The following is a 12,565-nucleotide window of genomic DNA, read 5'->3' as shown; positions in this document are numbered from 1 at the left end:
AATGTTAGCTTCACTTGTTCCCGTACGTTTGTATGAAAGAAATGCTCTTTTTTTCTCCTTGACGAGGTGCGAGACCTCTTCAGTGAACCATCGGGGTTTTTTGTTTCTTTGTTGTTTATGTACCAATTTTATGTAGCGGATAGTTGCCTCGTGTAGGGTCAATTTCAGGTTTGACCACATGGCTTCCACATTATCAGTTGCCTTTTGATCCTGCAGCGTCTGCTGGACGAAATCTCCCATACGTGCGAAATCAGTGCCCCGGAAATTGAGTACCCTCGTTTTGGTTTGTGATTTAGGGAAACCTTTCCTGAGGTTGAACCATACCATGTTGTGGTCACTGGTAGCTAGCGTTTCTCCCACTGAGACCTCCGAGACACTCTCGCCGTTTGTAAGTATGAGGTCTAGGATGGCCTCGGCCCTAGTGGGCTCTAGTACCATTTGTTTGAGCTGTACTCCCATCATGGACGTCAAAATCCTCCTGCTACCACAAGTTGTTGCTGAGAGTGTGTTCCAGTCTACATCGGGCATGTTGAAGTCCCCTAGCAGAACAGTGTCCCCCCGTAGAGTAATATTTTCAATGTCTTCAATCAATTCATTATCCTTGTCCTCTGTTTGTCTTGGAGGTCTGTATACCACACCAAGGTACAAGCACTTTTCTCCACCTCTGGCTAGGTTGACCCAGATGGATTCCCCGGTGTACTTAACATCTGTGATCCTGGTTATCCTGATGTTCTCTTTGATTTTTTTTTTTGTCAAGGTATTTTTATTGGAAAATTTTTTGAAATGAAATACAAGTGTAAACCAGTGGAATATGCTATTACAGTCTCTGATAGATATGAGATGAATACAGCAGAAATATGGTGCATATTATATTATACAGAGAGTCATAATGATATAACAACAATACAAGAATGATATCATAGAAAACATCTCAGTATATAATGGCAACAATCCACTAACTAGTAGAATGAATCATCCTGGGAATAAGGAAATGAATGGGTTAATAAAAGAAAATAAGGAGTATACTGTGAACATGGAAATCATTTATTATTGGAAGAAAGGTAAAGTTTTAGCAGATTCCATCTGGAATGAAAGCGATGCATCCTGTTATATGATTTAGCAAGATAAGCCTCCATTCTGTATGTTGAACATACTAAATTCCACCATTGTGGGTGGGATGCCTTTGATAGGTCTTTCCATGTTGATAAAAGAATTTTTAGGGCTAGAGTAATTAGCATATCTAATAAATATAGATCATTTTCAGAGATTAGGTGATTAAGTGCGAAAGATTTGAGAAGGAGCATTTGATAGGAAAGGGCAATGTTTATGTTGAAGATTGAGCAAATTGTTTTCCAAACAGTATGCCAGAAAGTTTGGATCATTGGGCAGGAATATAATAGGTGATGTAGAGTACCTTCCTCTTTCCCACAAGACCAACAGTTTTTAGAATAGGAAGCATCTATTTTGTTGGATTTAATAGGAGTCCATTGGGCTCTGTGGAGAAAGAAAAACATACCCTGTAGGATTGAGGCAGATCTTGATGTTTTGAACGTGGAATTGAAAATGGAGGACCAAGCATCATCAGTTATAGCCATTCCAATGTCATGTTCCCAAGCTAATTGCGTGGTGGATAAGGGATTGGGTGAGAAGGATTTAAGTAGCTTATAGAAATGCGATGCTGTGTGACCCTGGGCTAGAAATTTCTGAGAGTAGATGAATAACGTGGGAGAAGAAAGGGAAAGTGAGGAGAGAAGGCCTGATTTTTTAATGGTTGACCGAAGTTGCAACCATTTGAGAAAGTTGGATTCAGGGAGGGCAAATGAGGCCATCATATCCTGAAAGGTGAAGAGTGAGCCATCAGGATGGCACACCGATCCCAAATCCCATATTTGGTGATGTTGGGACCAGGAGGGCCAAGTGAAGGTTTTCTTATCTATCAATAGAGATTTGTTAAACCAGAGAGGGCAGAGTGTTGATTTGTTCCAGGGTATCTCCAGTAAAGAATCTAGATTAGATAGTACTTTGTGGGTGGTGTACAGGACAGGATTATGTTTAATATAGGGAGAATTATGTGTCCCTATAAGACGAAGGAGGGGGAAAGGATATGTAAGGGAAAGCTCTATTCGTAGCCAGTTGGGGATATCAGTAGGCATGGGATTAGAGAGCCATTCTGCACCTTGTCTCAATATAAAAGCTTTATGATAGAGAAGAAGATCAGGAAAATTAACTCCACCTGAGATGCGAGGAGCTTTTAGTTTCTGAAGAGAAATTCTATGGGGTTTTTCATTCCATAAGAAACGCAAAAGTAGATTCTCAATTTGTTTGTATATGGAAGATGGGAATAATATAGGAAGCATGCTAAAGACGTATGTGATTCTGGGAACCACCATCATTTTTATGGTGTCTAAGCGACCCCACCAAGAAAGGTGTAAGGGGGACCAGGAGGATAAAGAGTTCTGTACTTGAGCGAGGATTTTGGAAGAGATTAATTGTTGGGATGAATTAATGTTTTTATCAAATAATAACCCTAAGTATTTGATACCTGTGGTGACCCATGAAAAGGGATGAGTCATTTGAAAAAGGGAGGGATTACAATCATGGAGGGGCATAATCTCAGATTTATCCCAATTTATTTTGTATCCTGAAAACAAGGAGTATGTCGAAATTAGGTGTGTCAATGCAGAGAGCGAATGTTCAGGGTCAGTGAGGTAAAGGAGGACATCATCTGCGTATGCAGAGATTTTTATTTCTATGGATGCAATGTTGATCCCTTTGATATCGGGGGAGAGGCGGATGGCTGTAAGGAGGGGTTCTAGGGCTAAATTGAATAAAAGTGGGGACATAGGGCATCCCTGACGGGTGCCTCTGTGCAGGATGAATGGGGCAGATGCCTCATCATTGACGATAAGTTTTGCAGAAGGGGAATTGTAGAGTATGGAAATCATATGGATAAGAGATGGGGGAAAACCAAATCTAGACAGGACTGCAAAAAGGTATTTCCACTCCACTCTATCGAACGCTTTTTCAGCGTCTAGAGAAACAAGAATTGATGGTTGAGTGAACGATCGAGAGGAGTGGAGCACATGACATAAGAGTCTAGTGTTATCTGCGCCATAGCGACCTTTCAGAAATCCCACTTGGTCTCTGTGAATCAGATAAGACATTACTTTTTCCAATCGAAAGACTAATATTTTTGCATAGATTTTATAGTCCAAATTTAAAAGAGATATAGGTCTATAGTTCTTAACGAGGTCAGGATCCCTGTTCGGTTTTGGCAGAACTATAATGTTCGCTTCAAGAAATCTGTGAAGGGTTGCCGGGGCTTCCTGCATACCCTTGTAGTAAGAGAGTAAATAAGGAGACAGAAGAGTTGAGAATGATTTGTAGAATTCAGAAGACAATCCATCGGGTCCAGGCGCTTTAGCAGAAGGTAGAGATGAGATGGCACGTGTGACTTCATCAGTGGAAATAGGTACTTGCAAGGAGCGACGTTGCTGGTCAGATAAAGTCGGTAGATCAAGCGAATGAAGGAAATCTTGGATAGACGAGGAGGAGGAGGAAGCTTCTGAAGTGTAGAGATCATCATAGAATTTGCGAAAGTCTTCTAATATGTCTTTAGTTGTATGATGAATGTGACCAGAACTGGTTTTGATGTGAGTGATATGGTTTTTTGAACGTTTTCCTTTCAGGAAAAGAGCAAGAAGATGGCCAGATTTGTTGGAAGAGGCATAATATGTGGTTGATCGTCGGAATAAAGAGGCGGAAGCCATGGAGCTGAAGAGTTCATTATATTGGAATTTAAGTTGCTGCAGTTTTCTGTATAACTCAGGATCATAATGGTTATAGAGTTGAGATTCATAAGAATGGATGTCCGTTTCCAGTAGATGAAGTTTAGATTTTTTTTTGCTTCAATTGAAAGGCTGAGAAGCTGATGATTTTACCGCGTAGCCAAGCTTTATAAGATTCCCATACTATGGAGAAATCGTCCACTGAAGATATGTTAGTGTCAAAGAATAATTGAGATTCATTCTTGATATGTGAGATGAAGGAGTCTTCATGTAGAAGAAAGTTGTTAAATCTCCATTGTCTGGATGTGGAAGAGGAGGCCCAATTAAGGTGACAGGAGACAGCCGCATGATCTGAAATAGTGATGTCATGTATGCGTGATGAAGAAACCATATTTAATATGTCTTTAGATCCAAGAATATAGTCAATTCTTGAGTATGTTTGATGGGGTGCAGAGTAGAAGGTAAAATCTTTGTCAGATGGATGCAGTATTCTCCAGATGTCCGACCAGCCGAAAGAGTCCATTAGGTTTTTAACAGTGGATCTCACCTGAAGTTTTGCTGGACGGCATTTCGATGAGCGATCAATGAAGGGATCTAGAGGAAAGTTGAGGTCACCTGCAAAAATGGTGTCCGAGGAAAGTGATGAGTGGCAGAGTGTTTGGAATGTTTGAAAAAAGGAAGGGTCATCTGCATTAGGGGCGTAGACATTGAACAATTTTATCGGTCTTCCGGCTATGGAGCCCTCCAAAAAGGACCAGCGACCGGAAGGATCAAATTTGTGGGTTTGAAGTTGAAAATTAAGAGATTTCTTTATTAGAGTGATTACCCCATTTTTCTTTCCTGAAGCAGGGGCAGCAAAGCAATATTGGACCCATCCTCCAGTTAGTTTATTAGCTTCCTCAGCGCTGATATGTGATTCTTGCAGGAGACATATATCTGCTTCAAGGTGCTTGAGATAGTGCAGAATTTTCTTTCGTTTTATAGGGCTGTTGATTCCTTTGACGTTTAGGGAGACGATGTGTAGTTTAACCATTGGGAAGCTGTTGGATAACAGGTTCTAGGAATGGTTCTCGGGAGAAACACTTAAGCTCTGCACTGTAGAAAACAAAGTATGAATAAGGACTTGAGTTCCATGCTTTGCCCATGTAAGTATCACAGCATACAAAAACAAATAAAGGGAGAAAATGTAAAAAATAAGGAGGATGATTCAGTCTAATAAAGAACCATGTCAAAAAGTAGAAAAAGATCCAGAAATGGGATCCCATGCTGACAAGAGGTGCTCAGGCAGCCCTTCGCTCGAGCCCAAATTGTGTATCAAATGATACTATTTAAACCTCATAAACAGTAAAGCAGATAACAGTTTGATAAAGGAAAGTCAGGTCATAGCTCCTACTGTGTCGTCCAGGAACTTTTGTAATTCAACCGGATCATCAAAATTTTTGGTGTTGTTGTGGTAAGTGATCTTCATCCTCGCAGGATAAAATAGCCCGTATTGGGCTCCAATGTTTTTAAGCTGAGGCCTCATTGCCAAGAAGGCTTTTCGTTTTTGTGCTGTTGCTTTAGCCAGGTCAGGGACCATGATGATTTTTTTACCATCATGTTGCAGTGCAGGAGAGGATTTAGCAGCTTGCAGGATTTGGAGAGCTTGAGTGTAACGTAGGAGTTTCAGGACAATAGGCCTGGGAGGCTTGGCAGGTAATGGCGGACCAGATGGGACCCTGTGCGCTCTCTCAATCTCGAGCGGAGGGTCAAATTTAAGCTTTAGAGTAGTAGGAATGAAGGAGAGCAGAAAAGACATAAGGTCATTACCTTCAGATGATTCTGGAAGACCAATAATGCGAACATTACTCCGACGCATCCTGTTAGAGAGATCTTCAATATCACGTTGCAGCACATGTAGCTTGCGAAAATCACGTTGTATTTCAAGATATTGTGAGTCATGCGCTGCAAGTCTTTCTTCTGCCAAATCTATACGAGCATTTTGTTGCTTAAGTTGAGTAAGTATGCCCCCGATTTCATTTTTGATGTCAGCCGTGGCGGCTAAGTTTTCCTGCATTAATTCTCTTAGCACGTGGAGATCGTGGGAAATTGAGTCGCCCTGTACTGAGGCGCCTGGCGCGGAGGCCTTGATCGGGGAGGGCGGTTCGTGTTTAGATCGTTTCGGCGCTGGATGCGCCGCCGACGGGCCAGGAGGAGGAGCGATATCGGGCTTATTAGCCTTGGACGACATTCCGCTGTAAGGGAGCAGTGCGTGCTGACCTGAAATTATTCTTTGCGAGGTTTAAATTTGTAAATTCAGCGAGGCTCGGACCGGAGCAAGGACGCTAAGCGGCCATCTTGAAATCGCGCACGTGACGCCCCCCCTCTCTTTGATGTAAATTGCTACCCCTCCTCCTAGCTTACCCTTCCTGTCTTGTCGAAGCAGGTTGTATCCTGGTATAGTTGTATCCCACCCATGGGAGTCCGTGAACCATGTTTCTGATATTGCCACCACATCTAGGTTGGCATTCACAATTTCTGTTTCCAGTTCTAGAAATTTATTCCCTAAACTATGTGCGTTGACATACATAGCTCTCCACTCTGTGCGTTTATTACACCTTTGTACAGAGATTCCTATCTGACTCAGAGTGTTTCCTAGTGAACCTTTAGCAGTGAGGGTACTTACCTCGGACTTAGAAGCGCAGTTTTGGATCACCACATCAGGATTGTTTCTTACTGCACTAGTATATAAGTGGGTACCCTCCCCCGACTTACCTAGTTCAAAGCCCTCCGAAGTAGGCGGGCTAAACGGTGTCCGAAGACGTTCTTACCTCTGCTGGTCAGGTGAAGTCCGTCTGGTCCCTGGAGTCCCTGTAGTGCCTCTCCATGATGTAGGAATCCAAAGTTCATTTCTCGGCACCATCGTTGTAGCCATTCGTTTGTCTTCAGGATGCGTTCGTCTCTGTCCCTTCCCTTGCCCCTAACAGGAAGAATAGAGGAGAATACTACCTGTGATCCTGTCTGCTTCAGCTTTTCTCCCAGAGCTCCGAAGTCTCTAGCTATGTCCTCCGGCACATTCCTGGCAGTGTCATTAGTTCCGACGTGGATGAGCAGCATGGGAAAGCGGTCCCGGGGGCTGAGAAGTCTATCAAGTCTGGCGGTCACGTCCCGTATTCTGGCTCCTGGCAGGCAGCAGACCTCCCTCGACTGCATATCCGGTCTGCATATTGGTCCCTCGGTGCCTCTCAGCATGGAATCCCCGATGACTATTACTCTGCGCTTCTTTTGGGGGGGGTCGATCTGTTGTGGCCGGAGATGGGGTCGTTTGTTGAACGTTGGTAGGCTCTTCCTGCTTCACGTCGATAGTCCCTTCTTGCAAAACCTGAAATCTGTTCTTCAGGTTGAGTTGTGGAGTTGAAGTGGAGCTACCCTGGTAAGAGAAAGAATAAGAAGGTGAAGAAATTGTAGATGGGGGGGGGGGAGAGTTCTCCTACGTTTACCTGTGGAGGAGGTCACTAATTGCCAGGAGTCAGTGTCTCCAGCCATCTCCTGGATTCCGACAGTTGGACTCGGCGGTCCTGGTGTCTCAGTGAGGGACCTGTCACGGGTCTGTTCGGTGATATGGGACAGCTCCTGCACCAATCCATCGATGTAGGCCTCGTCATCTCTAATGTCTCTCAGGCGTTTCACCTCCTCCCTGAGGCTCTGTAATTCCTGCATGATGGTGTCTTCCTGTTGGACGACCTCCTCTGTTTGTGTAGAGGCCGTATTGAACTGCCGCGGGATGGCCTCGGTCTGCACGGAGACTTAGTAGATAAGGACAAGTTGTTCACCCTCTCCAAGGTAGGGAGAACGAGAGGTCACTCTCTAAAGTTGAAAGGGGATAGATTCTGTACAAACGTAAGGAAGTTCTTCTTCACACAGAGTGTGGTAGAAAGCTGGAATGCTGACGCTCTTCCAGAGGCTGTTTTAGGGGAAAACACCCTCCAAGGATTCAAGACAAAGTTAGACAAGTTCCTGCTGAATAAGAATGTGCGCTGGTAGGGCTAGTCTCAGTTAGGGTGCTGGTCTTTGGCCAGAGGACCGCCGCGTGAGCGGACTGCTGGGCAAGATGGACCACTGGTCTGACCCAGCAGTGGCAATTCTTATGTTCTGGTGACACTGGGTTTTCTTGAAGGCTGGAGATGATCAAGAACTAGAGGCTTGTGCTCGTCTGACCCCACCAAACCGGTCTGGACCTCTGAGCCGAACAGCCGCCTGAGTAAAGTTGAAATCTTCTAGAGCTTAGAAAATTTCCATGCCTGAAGCCCCTAGTGCAGTGATGGCTAACCTTTTTGAGCCCGAGTGCCCAAACTGCCGCACAAAACCAAAGAATTTCCTCAAAGTGCCAGCACTTCAATTAAACCTTAATAACAAGATTTTAGTATCTAAAAACTCTTTATAAAGTTGCCTGAACTATGTAACATCATTTTTAAAGGTTGGAATCTTTGTATTGTCAGAGAATCAATTTGATTCACAATCCTTTGGTTTTCATTTCAATTTATTGGCAATTTATGTTTTAATTATTTCATTGAATTTAATGAATTTAGGAAGAATTTGATTCAGTTACACAATATATTTTAAATGTATTATTCACATAACATGTCAAATGTATCCTGAGTAAAAAAAAAAGATAAACTTCTTAAAACTTAACTGTGTCAAGACTCGGTGTGCATTCCCAAAGAGTCTATACATGTTTTTTTGTAAAATTTACAATCAAATTAGAAAATAGTTAAATCATTACATTTCTAATAATATGATGTAAAGAAAACAAAAGAGCTTTCAATTAAACCAACCGTTTTTATTGGAAATTCCAGATTGGAATACAACAGGGCCATGTAAAGTCCCTTTTTTAAATAACATCTTTAAATAATATTTAAATAACTTAGAAAGTGTCTTAACTGCAAACTGAAAACACTGCTTCATGTAAACATATGCATTGGGCATGCTCTGAAAAAAATTAATGTGATTTTTGTTGTTGCATGCATGCTGATAACTTGTCAATCCTTGGCTCATAGTGCGTTAATTTCAGAGCAACACATGCAGCACTCATGTCATCCGTTAATCTGTTTCTAGCATCAGATTTTATATGATTCAAAGCCGAAAAAAGCTGCTCACAAGCATAGGATGACCCAAACAAAGTAAGAAGAGCAATCCCAAGTGCTTTCATGGACTTAAAATTGTCTGGCAGAGAATTCCACGCTTTTAGGATTTCATTTTCAGAACTGCTAGCAGTAATTTCATTTGTCACCCTTTCACACTCAATACGTTCAAGAGCCGCACGCAGGTCATTGAATTTACTTTTCCAGATAGAGCTTTCTTGAAATTTCAGTAGCTCCATTTCCAAATTTTGAATATCCAACCACTGTAAGCAGGAAAGATCAAGATCTTCAAATGTGGACTTTTCTGGGGAAGTTATAAATGAAAGGGTTGTCTCCATCTTACGGAACTGAGAAAATCTTTTACTAAAATTCTCCTTTGCTTCGGCTACAATGGTGGAATATGCTTTGTGAATTTCCTGGTGTTTTTTATGACTGTCCACAAATGTTGTAGAATTATCCAAATGTATTTTTAGGTTGGGAAAATATTTTAGCTGTCCACTCTCAAGGTCTTTTTCAAAAACATGCAATTTTCTCTCAAAAGCTTTGATGTCACTAAACATGCTTTCTGCTGTTTTTCCCATGCCTTGTAATTTTTTGTTTAGTACATTAAAGTGGTTAGTAAAATCTGTAAAGAACATGAGGTTGGTAAGCCAGGCCATGTTGGTGAGTTGGTGAGTCTTCCTCCTTTTCATTCATAAATAGCCTAACTTCTTCCAAGCAGGCCACAAATCTCTCTAACACTCGTCCTCTGCTCAGCCACCGGACATTATTGTACATCAGTAAAGTGTTATATTGTGCCTGAACCTCATCAAGAAGGGCTTGAAATTGTCGAAAATTAAGAGCACGCGCCATGATGAAGTTCACCATTTTTGTTACATCTTTGAGGACATCGTCAAGTTTTTTTGCTGCTTTCTTTGGCGCAGAGAGCCTCTTGATATATTATGCAGTGAAATTGAATCAGTGGATGTTTTGCTTCCTTAGCAAAGAAATGAATGAATCCTGATGTTGTCCCCACCATGCTAGGTGCTCCATCGCTAGTAACTGAAACTACTTTTTCTGGACTTATGTCTAGTGATGAAAAAGCCTCCATCACAGCATTGTGGATATCTATCCCTTGTGTTCTTCCAGGCAAAGACAGCAGTTTTACCAGCTCTTCTCTCATGATGTCACCAGTAGCATAACGCAAAATGAACGCTAGTCTTGCATGGTTAGTAATATCTGTACTTTCATCCAAGCACATGGAGTAGAAGGGTGCTTTTTGTAAGTCGCAAGTAAGCTGTTGACTAACATCAGCAGCCATTCACAGAACCCTATCTTTTGCAGTATTTCTGCTTAGCGGCATCTCAGAGATGCACAATTTTATCCTTGTTTTGGAAATCATGGAAGAGTGAATTACTCCCAGCCAAAATTGCCTTTTTGATAAAATTTCCATCAGAGAGGGGCTTACCATGTTTTGCCATGCACAGTGAAATTTGAAAGCTGGCAACTGTAAGATGATTAGTTTTTGAAAGATAGTTGCTAAAACTAAGAGACTGGGAGTGATATTTCTTTAATTTTCCTACAAGGAACTCTTTTCTTTGAGCTAAACCAAGTTCAGCAACACTGTTATGGTTGGTCTCAAAGTGACGTTTGACACTTGATGTGCGAGACACAACACTTTCATTACACATAATACACAAAGCTTTCCCACTGCGTTCAATCACTCCATATGTACTCTGTCCAGGCCTCTTGGAATGGTCTTCCACTATCTGTTTTTGCTGTACTCATTTTCTTTGTTCAAGACTTCAAGTCTACAAAAAGATAAAATTTGTATAATAAAAAAAATCTAATGAAGTGCTGTATACAAATCCGTCCCCATAAAAAAATATGTGATTGGGGAATTTTACTAATTGTAGACATCCGTTTTGGTCAAAAAATATACTGTCCGGGTGAAAACCGGACTTGTGCAACCTGAGTGTATGGGAAAAGGACTTTTATTTTTCATTATTGGAGCCTTTGTTATTTTATTATGATGTTTACAAAAGTACTGTGAAGGGCCACATATACACTTTACTGTTTTTTGCTATATTGAGTTTTCCATAAGGTACAGCACAGAGGATTAGTGTGTTGGTTGTTCACAGAGAGCCCAGCCCTCCTCTCAGCTTACTGAACTTCTCTATGCAATCATCATAAGCAGCTTTTTTATTTCCTCTAATTTAGCATGTCCCCCATGGAAGATACAGAGGTTTTTACAGAGGAGCACATTATTAGACACATTAACTTCCCCCCATATCCTCACCTCTCTAGCATGGGAGCACTAGGAACTGTTCCTGATTACAGATGTCACATGTGGAGTCACACTACAGCCTCACTGAGTTCCTGTGACAGACTCAGTGTGAAGCTTCTCTTCCTCCCCCCACTTCCCCCTCACACACTGCCTGGCTCATAGGATACTAAGGGGAAGACAGGCAGGCTAAACATCCACTCACAGGACTGGAGCCAGCACAGGAGGATGGGCCGTGGCCCACCGGGACAATGCCCGGTCCTCCCAATGGCCAGTCCGGCCCTGTTGCCAGGTGAGCTGCAAAGCAGACACCGGCACGCTCGCCTCCCGCCGCGCCGCATATCTTAATTGCGGACTAGAGAGTTGCGCGGGGACAGAAATCCCACCCGTCCCCGCCAAAGTCTCACCCGTCCCCGTGAGGAATCCCACCCGTCCCCGTGAGGAATCCCTCCGTCCCCACCCGTCCCCGCGAGGAATGTCCTCCGTCCCCGCCCGTCCCCGTGAGGAATCCCCTCCGTCCCCGCCCGTCCCTATAAACTTCAGAAATAGTTATTTCATTTAATTATGCTACTGAATTAAAGGCTCTGGTAGAAACCCATTTACAAATAAGCAAAAAGACTATTAATTTGGAAATATTAATTGGGAAGAATACACACTTTGTAAACGGGTTTCTACCAGAGCCTCTTTTGTTTATAAATTTTTATCAACACAACTAATATACTACTTTATCCTGAAGCAAAAAAAAAAAGAAAAAAAGAAATAGAATTCTTTTCCTACCTTTGTTGCCTGGTTTCTGCTTTCCTCATGTTCTCATTCAGTTCCTTCCATCCACTGTCTCTCTTCCTTCTGCGTCTTCCATTTGCTCTGTTACTGTGCCTCTCCCTTTCTCCTCCCTTCCAAATTGGTCTGGCACCCATCTTCTTCCCTCCACTCCCCCCATAGTCTGGCATCTCTGTCTTCTTCCCTGCCAGCGTCTTCTACCCACTCTCCCTTCCCCATTTCCTTTCAGCGTCCTTCTCCCCCCCCATCTTTCCCATGTCCTGTCAGCGTCCTTCTTCCCCCTCTGTCTTCCCCATGGCCTTTCAGCATCCTTCTCCATCCACCCACCCCCCCCGTCTTCCCCATGGCCTTTCAGAGTCCTTCTCCACCCCACCCCCCATCTTCCCCATGTCCTTTCTGTGTCCTTCTCCACCCCTTTGTCTTCCCCATGTGCTTTCAGCGTCCTTCTCCCCCCCCTGTCTTCCCCATGTCCTGTCAGCGTCCTTCTCCCCCTTCTGTCTTCCACAAATGCTTTCAGTGTCCTTCCCCCCACCCCATCTTCCCCATGGCCTTTCAGCGTCCTTCTTCACCCCTTTGTCTTCCCCATGTGCTTTCAGCGTCCTTCTCCCCCCCTG

At 43.0% G+C, this 12,565-nt stretch overlaps 1 protein-coding gene across 2 annotated transcripts in view; it reads right to left on the bottom strand.

Moving 5' to 3' along the window:
- CLCN7 (chloride voltage-gated channel 7) overlaps positions 1–12,565 on the bottom strand; it is a 279,608-nt gene that overhangs the window by 223,233 nt on the left and 43,810 nt on the right. The window lies entirely within an intron of this gene.

This window comes from Geotrypetes seraphini, chromosome 11 (genome assembly GCF_902459505.1).
Source record: "Geotrypetes seraphini chromosome 11, aGeoSer1.1, whole genome shotgun sequence".
Classification (NCBI taxonomy): Eukaryota; Metazoa; Chordata; class Amphibia; order Gymnophiona; family Dermophiidae; genus Geotrypetes; species Geotrypetes seraphini.
The sequence above is the reverse complement of the archived record's forward strand: the minus strand, read 5'-3'. Positions and strand labels throughout refer to the sequence as shown.